The sequence below is a fragment of the Nicotiana sylvestris genome, chromosome 2 (assembly GCF_000393655.2).
Source record: "Nicotiana sylvestris chromosome 2, ASM39365v2, whole genome shotgun sequence".
Lineage (NCBI taxonomy): Eukaryota > Viridiplantae > Streptophyta > Magnoliopsida > Solanales > Solanaceae > Nicotiana > Nicotiana sylvestris.
The window spans coordinates 194,758,652-194,768,417 of NC_091058.1; the positions used below are offsets into that span (position 1 = coordinate 194,758,652).

At 37.8% G+C, this 9,766-nt stretch overlaps 1 long non-coding RNA gene across 1 annotated transcript; it reads right to left on the reverse strand.

The window, feature by feature from the left end:
• Positions 1–313: 313 nt before the first annotated feature.
• Positions 314–2,825, reverse strand: LOC104223006 (uncharacterized). Its single transcript, XR_710031.2, has 2 exons — positions 2,253–2,825; positions 314–910 (listed from the first exon to the last, which is right to left on the reverse strand). It is a non-coding gene; the product is annotated as an uncharacterized lncRNA (long non-coding RNA).
• Between the last annotated feature and the right edge of the window lie 6,941 nt (positions 2,826–9,766).

The following is a 9,766-nucleotide window of genomic DNA, read 5'->3' on the forward strand; positions in this document are numbered from 1 at the left end:
TTATTGATATTGGAACTTATAACTTTATTCTTATTATCATTATTATTAATTAAAAGAATGAAATTAGTATGAACAAAACAAAAAATAAATAAATAAATTATGTGCATATGTTCTTGCCAATATACTTAGCGCTCAAATTATTTAAGAGTATCTAAACTATTAAATTAGTTCAAAAAATCTGATTTTTGGATTAATTATTGTGGGAGAACATGACAATTTAATATTGGATCAGCTCTATCTATTTTAAAGAAATGGGCTAACTTCTTGATAAAAAGAATGATCAACTTATTATGAAGTAAGCTGTTGGGACCAATTCTAGTTAAACATAAATGTAACTCATTAGCTGATATGAGCTAATAGCTTAACAACTGTACAAACAGCCCACACTATTTCCATGTGACTTGGAAGAAAGAAAAATTTCAGCTTTCACTAACTAAAGTAGTACTAAAGGGGACTAGTAAAAGAAATATAAAATCTAGAACGAACAATTGGGTAACGAGAAATCAACTAAAGCCGAAAATAACATTGCTACTTTAGGGGAATAATAAAACTAGATCATTATGTGATTCTTTGATGATATTAATTCCAACTTCCAGCAAGCAAAATGGCAGAGATCTTAAGCCAAACAAGACTCTTTTCCACAAACTCCATAGCTTCTGTCCACTCCAAAGTCTTCATTAAATATTTAACATACTATTTCCTTTTCTAAAATATTGCCAAGATTATATTGAAAAAATACTATTTAAAAGAAGGGAAAAAAATACTACAGAGAAAAAACAAAGCAGCAAAGTCATGGATTTAGCACTATGATCCCCAAGCTGGATTCAAAAGTAGAACTTTTGGCAAACTCCTTTAAAGATGCTTAAATAATATAAACGTGCTCAAACCATCACTGATTGCTATTACAAATCTGCATTACAAAGGATGAAGAATTACCTGAAATGTAGAAAATACTAAAATACAGCAGAATGAAGTGAAATTCCAGCACAAATGACAGCCAAAAGCAGCAACAACCAACAGCAAATCAACAATTTTTAACCCGAAAAACAGCCTAGAAAAGACCCTTAAACTTAGTAACTTTAAAAGAAAAAGGATCCCAGCAATCAACTTCAACACTCTTATGCTTTTGAAAGGTTTTTATCATAGAGAATTAACTCACAAAAGCTCACCACTTTCAGCTTACCACTAAGTGTTTAGATCCTATTTTTACTCTCAAAGTTGCGTCTTTTTAGTGTTTAAAAGATGTCTTTTTCAAGTGTGTTCAAGCAACTTCAAAGATGTTAACAAAGTGTGTGTATTTTTTAGAGTCAAAAGATCTCTAGAAGATGTGTAAATACCTCACCTTTATATGAGAGGAGGTGGAATCTTGGGACAGATTTTATTTTGCCAAAAATCTATCCAAAATGATGAATTTTTTACCAAAAATCTGTCCAAAACCAGAATTTTGGTTAATGGACAGTTTCTCTTACCAATTGTGGATAGAATTTTGGAGTATTGTACTCCAAAACAATCCGCAACAGTAAAAGCAACCAAACAAAGAACCCTACACTTAAGTATTCTCGTTTCTTTCCGTTTTCTCTTAATTTCTCAAACCAAATTCAAAACTAACTAGTCCACAAAGAGAAAGCAGATTCAATCTAGTTCAAATAGTTAGTAATTCGAATAAGATTAGTTAAGAGTCAACTAGTAGGAATTAAACAAGACTGAACCATATAATTACCTATACTAAACAACTACTTCGATCTCAATCTAGTTAATTAGGACTAATACCAGATCTTTGAACACATAAACTACTAACTCAAACTAAAACATGACAACGTAGGAAAGACAAACTCGAAACTGCAATCCAATAGGCGATTTAAGCTTAACGACTGAACGAAATCAAAACAACTCAACGATACTAACTAAATGATTGTTCTAGATTATTAGAAAGAGCAATTACTCAGCTAATCACAAAGTTAAACTACATGTCGAGCTACTGAAACGACAAACAAGAAACAAAACAAATATTCTTTGAGAAATTGAACTACTGCTTCAAACTAGTAAGATGCAAAAATCAAATAATCGAAGCTAAACTTTTAACTACCACTACTAGTCTAACTTGGGCGATTATAATTAAGCGAAAAAACCAAAACAATATTATACGAAGTAGTCGATCGATCATTATTAGAACTTAAACCTAAACAAAACTATCAAATCAAATAAGAAAAACTGAAAATCTAAGACAAAGAGAAAGGGACAAGGAATTTTACCAAACTCGAGCACTCGGGCAATGGCGGGACAGTGGCAGTTCCAGAAGTGTTCAATCCCGAGCAAGCTCTTATTGTTGATAAACACTGAAACATTTAAACTCTGGTGAACCGGAGTTCAATTTCAATGTAATCAACAATAAAATCTCGCTCTAGGTCCGAATATAGACAAAAACAAAGAGATTCGCCATTTTTGGTGGTTGTTGGCAACCCGCCGGAATCTAGTCACCAGAATTTCGGGTCGAGGACAAGTCCGTTGGTAGCCCACACCGAGCTCTATCCATACATATGGGTATTAGGTAGAGGAGATGGCTCAATCTTCACGATTTAAAAAAAAATGGGTTGTGGGGTTTCGTAGATCTAAAACTCGTGGAATTTGAGTGGGTTTTGAGGGATTTGGGTAGGAGATTTGGAAAGAGTAGGTTGAGGGGAGTGTATGGTGATGATTTGGGGGTGTTTGGAGGTGCTCCGCCACCGATGGCGAATTCCGGCGGCGGCAGCGGGCGGAGCGAGGGGCTTAGGTCAGAGAGTGAGAGAGGGTGAGAAGAGAGAGGAAGAAGAGGGGATTAAGGGGAAATGGGGCCAAATTTTGGGGAATTATGGGTTTAAATACCTGGGTGGGAGATAGATAAGGGCCATTGGATCAAGGAAATTGGACGGATGAGATTAGATCTTAGATTTACTTATCAAAACGACATAGTTTAGGCATGAAACTACGTCGTTTCATGATCTACTGGCAGCCCTATTTGGACCAGATCTGGGCTCTTTGGGCTTCTAATTTTGGGCCAATTTTGGCTCAATTTCAATTAAAATATACCAGCCCTGTCCCTTAACCCCCCCCCCCCAACTATCTTATTTAGTCCTAAAGAAAATATACAAGTAGAAAGAAAAATCTTTTTGGTATATATAATTTAAAGATGCAAACTAAAATATACAAATAAAAGGTAAAAAAATATTTTTGGTATTTTTAATAAAGGAAGGAAAATAAAATGCACAAATAACTACAAATCATCCAAATATTAGTATTTGTAGGAGAATTAGAAGCGAGCAAAAATTAGGTATTCACAGTTCCCGCAAATTCCTTCATGGACCTCTCTCATTACATAGTCCGTCTCCGAGGCTCTTAAACATCGGGAATACGGTCCTTGGAATGATCTCCTATATAATTGTCCACCAAGAGGTTGTAGCGAGCCACTTTGGTGCGTAGTGCCCGGGACACCTTCAGGTCTTCGGGCAACTTGCCTTGTCGTATATAATCGATGAACTCATTCCTCCAGTCCCAGACTAGGTTTGTTGTATTTACTTCACAATGGTCGTCCACATCCAGTACCGAATGCATAAGTTTAACGACAGCACTGGAGTCAGATCTTTTGATATATGTGGACAACCCCAAATTGGCCAATGCATCTGCTTCTACGTTCTCTTCTCTCGGGATATGTGCGATCGACTACTCCTTGAATCGTGCAAGCAAGGTTTGAACTTTAATCACATACTGTTGCCTGTGTTCCTCCTTCGTGTCGAAAATCCTATACGCTTGGTTTACTACCAGTTGGGAATCATATTTGATTTCTATGACCTTGGAGCCAAGTCCCCAGGCCAATTCGAGTCCTGCAACCAAAGTCTCATACTTAGCTTCACTGTTAGTTAACATAACAGCTCTTATGGCCTGCCTCAGGGTCTCCCTTGAAGGCGTGATTAGGATATAAAGCCCCGTAAAATCTTACCTAAAAACTTGGAATTTCGTGGTGCCGAGATAGGTTTTTGGGTTGAATAGTACGCTAAAGAGTTAAAGAAAAATATTTTGTAGAAGTGTGCATTTCTGCGGCCCATTATGTGGCCGAGAATCACTTTGCGGGCCGCAGAATGGCTGCAGAGTGAGGCAGTCTTCTTGGCCGTTTTTTATTTCATTTTTGCGGTCCACCAAGCGACCGCAGAACCATTTTGCAGGCCGCACTCCGATCGCATATCCAACCTCAAGATTTCTCATATGGTAGTTTTTGGCGCATTATGCGACTGCAGAATGACCGCAGAAGCATTATGCGACCGCAGATCTACGTCAGGGCTCCTATTTTTTAATTTTTAAACCCGACCCTATTCAGTTAAAAACACATATCATACGCCATTTTTAGCTTATTCGTGATATTTTTAGAGTGAGGGAAAAAGTTCCTAGAGTGAGAAAGTGATTTTCATAAAATCACTCCTCAATCCTTGCTTAAAAATTTGAAGATTATCAAGAAAAGCACACTAGGTCTTCACCCTAAAGGTAAGAATCTATACCCTAGTTGTTAATTTCAAAAATTCAGTAAAAAGGGGATAACTAGGAAGGCAATTATTGAGTGTGGGGGTGGATATCTTGCATGCATGTATTCTTAAAGTATGTGGGAAGGTTGTGAGCTAAAGATAGTAAAGAATGGGGTGTGGAATGGTGAAATCTTTCATAAAAATGGGCCTTAAAACCTTAATGCACACTTGGAGGTTGATAAAATGCTCCCATGAGCTAGAACCATGATCATTTTCCTGATTTCAGTTCAATTTATTATATTTCTACAATAGATTGGTGTTGCTAAGATTCCCGAAATATTTTAGAGTGTAGGGGAGCTCAACTGAGGTATGCATGGCTAAAACCCTTCTTCCTATAATGAAATCCCACGGTGTTCACGTAATTGGTGTAAGTCCCCCATTGATCATTATAGAGTTTGCTATTCCAAATATGTTTGTGTTGTAAGATATATGTTCAAGGTGTAATCCAAATGCCTTAATGCTTCATCATGTTATCTTATCAATTGAGGATGTGTTCAAAATGTGGAATATGTGTTAAAATGTTAGGACTTCAAGTCAAATTCGAATAATGATTGTTATGCCAAGTTGTATGAAAAACCTCTATGTGCTTAGGATTCCCAAATTGCTCATATGTGTACTAATGTCTTAAATGATAAACCTTAGTGTTGTTGATGATGATAATAATGTTGAATGTAAAAAAGAAAAAAACCGGAATGGTGAAATTCGACCAAGTGCCAAGAATCACTTTATAAATGAGGCCACTTGTGCCAATGTATTGAAAAGTTGGGAAAGAAACATGAAGTGAGATGATTGATTGAAAGGATGATGTCTCAAATGAGATGGCTAGCCGATCGGGCCATAATCAAACGTCATGCCGTACATATGGTGGTAACTCTATTGAAAATTGTAATTGGAATTGCAGTGGTGGTTGATGTCTCTTATGAGATGGCCTAGCCGATCGGGCCGTGATCGGACGTCATACCGTACACATTGTGGTAACTGTGCTGGAAATGGTAATTGAAATTGTGGGTATGGTTGATGTCTCAAATGAGATGACCTAGCTGATCGGGCCGAGATCGGACTCCGTGTAAGAACACGGTGATATTATGGATTGTGGCATATCGGCACTAAAGACTCCCCAACCTAATAAGATGGAAATTGACTTGAGAACTTATGTGATCCTTACTTGATGTTTTAGTATTGTTGAAGTTCATATTGCATCCTTGATTGTTTTCTCCCCCATGTATTACTATTCATTCTATTGAGATGGTGATTTAGCTTTATATACTAGTACTATTTAATAGTATTAACGTCCCTTTTGTCGGGGGCGTTGCGTCTTTAAATGGATGCAGGTGGTTCCATAAAAGACATTGTTGATCGCAGTTAGTCGTGCGTCCTCTTCCCAGCAGACTCGGTGAGCCCCATTTCATCCCGGGGGTCATGTATTGTATCTTTTGTTCATATTTTTACCATGTTTTGAGTTATACCCGGGGTCTTATCGCTGGCATTATCATAACTCTCTTTTGTATCTTTAGAGGCTCCGTAGACACTATGTGGGTGGTATATGGGTGTTAGAAAAGTCAAACGTGAATGTGTGTATTTGAAACTTACCCATAATGTAACTGATGGAATGATTTAGTAATGTATATATGAACTTCCTATTGTCTAATTAATGAAAACATGCCTTCAATTAGTCATAAGTGCGTTGGGTAGAAAGTTTCTAACAGACTTGCTCGACTAGATCCACTCGGTTGAGCGTTGGTCGCGCTCCCCGAGGTTAGGGCGTAACATAGGACCACCCCGAGCCTGGACCCTTTCATATTGGAAGCTCCATCCGTGAACAAGGTCCAAACTCCTGATGTCATTTCTGACACTAACATCGCTTCTTTAGCAGCCAAGGGCAATAACCTGAGATTGAAATCGGCCACAAAGTTAGTCAAAACTTGTGCTTTGATCGCAATCCTAGGCTTATATTCAATATCGAACTCACTAATTTCAACTGCCCATTTGGCCAACCGGCCTGATAACTCAAACTTTTGTAGAACATTCCACAAAGGAAAGGTTGTCACAACGACTATCGGATGGCACTAAAAATAAGGCCTAAGCTTTCGAGAGGCGATTACGAGAGCTAAGGCCAGCTTTTCGAAGTGCGGATAACGAGCCTCCGCTCCTGATAAAATTTTACTAACATAATAAGCAGGAAATATTGTACCTTCATTCTCCCAGACTAGAACGGCTTTTACTGCTACTTCTGAGACCGCTAGGTATATTAGCAATTGTTCACCTTTTGCCAATCTCAATAGTAGCGGGGGTCTTGATAGATAACATTTCAGGTCTTTTAAGGCCTGTTGACATTCTGAAGTCCATTCGAAATTGTTCTTCTCTTCAGAAGTGATGACATTTTTTCTAGGATCAGAAGATGAACCTGCTTAGAGCGGCCAATCTTCCGATTAGCCTTTGAGACAGGTTGTTCCCTTTCACCAGTATTATACAATTTGTGATGTGCTCCTAAGGATCTGAGGTCCTATCATACTTTGGTATGTCCGGCATCTTGAACAATTTTAGAATCAATTCTGGTGTTGTGCTCGGCATAAACGGCAACTAGGTGTACTTCTGCGAATCTCGGCCCTTTATGGTGGTGCACCCGGAATCTAGTCCATTTAGGCGTGAAACTCCTTCGCGTTCTTATCCATCCACTCGTTCATCTCCCTCATGAATCTCAGGAGTTCGGTTTTAAAGGGATCATTACTGTTGTCATTACCGGATCCGCTACCGGTTCCCCAGCTCCGTCAACATCGACCTCACCCCTCGGGGTGTTGTTATCAACTCTTTGAGCCCTTTGATTTGCAGGAGCACAGAGAGGAACTGGGCCTCTTTCATTTGCGTTGTTGGAAGCACCTAAATGCTTCAATTACATTATGACCCGGTCCTACCTTGAGAGATGGCCCATGGTGGCTTTCTGTTGCTCTCTCAAGATCCTTACTATCTTTACAGCGAGTTTGTCCTCCATATCATCGGGAGTTAGTTCCCGCACATGTCGGGGATATTGTTTGCCATGGACTGGAGTTTCCACGTCCCCCTCGTTGTGGGTGTCACTGATTAAATCTTTATGTTAAGGCAAATTTTCATGCACCTCAACGTTGTGTGTGACGTTGACATCGTAGCTGTCATTTTCAATTTTTTGCTATGAAACAAAAAATCAAACTAGTTAGTAATAGATGCAGGGATCAACTCAATTACATCCAAACTGCTTAGCCGTAAAACGGTACGGTTGAATTTGCTACGTGATTTATAGACAAGCAAACTGATTTGATCCAAAAATGATAAACAAATTAAAGATAAGGCTTAGCGTAAAAATCAAAAAAAAAATGACATGCCTGGCTCCGAGAGCGATGCTTCCGAGGATAGAAATAAGAACAATGTTAAATAACAAGTAAAATTATCTTATTTAGCTTGAGAATATAATGTAGCATAAGTTTTGCCAATAATTTTCCCCTTTACAATGGCGGTTGAAACTACTATTTATAGCTATACATAGGAAACAAGATCCTAGGATCAAGCCTCTCTTAAATAACAATAAAGGGGGCCATTGATGAATATATAATGGCAGACCATGGATGCCAAAATTCTCTGCAACGATTGCCTGTCTAATACTAGGGAATATTCTTCATTAAATTCCATATGGTGACAAACATTCGACCCGCTCACGTTGATTATGCTCTCTTTGGAGCCTATTCGATGTCAACTATAGTCGTTGTTCCCGGTCTTGATTCTTACTCGATTTGTCTTCCGCCTGTCTGCGATTTCACGTGTCATGCTATCATTCAATCAATTTATATAAACTGATTTTGCCCTATACATCCACAAATTTGAAATTTTCAGATCTTCTATTTCAAAATTACCTAAAAATGTCATGTAAAACTTCTTTTGAATGAGCAAGATATACTAGGAATAAAATTCTTAGTAGGAAAGAACAAATGGGGCAAACAAATTATACATCTTCCATTTCGTGTTATATATGATTCTGTTTTAGTTAGTTCCGAAATTTATAGTAATACCATTCCATATTTGGTGTTGTAACTCTTTGATTAATTTTAACATCATTTCATTTTTATCACACCTCCTTTTTTACACTACACCCCCGAGAAGGGGTATATAAGGGAGTTTTTTTCCAACTTAGAGTGACAATCGAAACGGGATTATTTATTTAAAGATTCAGAGTCGCCACTTGGGATAATTTATGGTGTCCCAAGTCACCGGTTCAAATCTCGAATCGAAGAAAAGATTGACTCTATATTACAGTCCGCGAACCAGAAATCCGGATAAGGAATTTTATTAACCCAGGAGAAGGTGTTAGGCATTCCCGGATTCTGTGGTTCTAGCACGGTCGCTCAACTGTTATATTCATCTTAATTATCTGATTTAAACAATTATGGACCTATGTGCAAATTTAACTTTTTAACCGCTTTTATTTAATTTTAAGGAAGATTGCAACGTCATTTAAATTATGTCTTGAACCACGTCACATAAATACACCCGTAGTCCGCAACACATTTTATATAACGATGTTGAGATTTGGATTTGGGTCACATAAATGTGCACCCGAGTTTATGAAGGTAAATTATTAAAATAACGCGCCTAAAGCAACTGCGCGCTTTCAAGTTTGCGAGGGCCATGGAAGTTCAACTAAATGGCACGCCTCGATTTCTAAAGATTTAAAATATTAATTAAATGAGGGCCATGCATTTTAGGATTTTATTTGGCATGGCACGCCTCAAATTATTCCAAAGGGGCTTTACTCAACTAAAACAAACTACGGATGTTTATAAGTTTTTTTCTTAAACTACCTCAAGATTTTTGAAATTGCAAGAATAACTAAGAAATAAATCGTTGTGAGGTCGTCACTAGGAAATGTAATGGCTTGTGGAAGGCTTCTCACGAGAGCCAAGACAAAAAGAGATGGATGATGAAATAGTGCCCAAATGCTTGAAAGAACGAGTCCAAAGCCAAAGTAGAGGGACCTCTTCCTTTGTTCCCTTTATTTATTTATGTCTAAAACATACACTTTTAACAGCAAAAGACATGGACAAAGGATAAAAGCAGAGATTCTGAAACTTGAAATAGGAAACAAACGTCTTCTGCCACTTAGCACATGCACAATAAATGGCAGATTCATTCATTTGACCAAATGAGAGAACATCGAGCAAATTAAAAATATAAGAAGTAGGTTACTGATT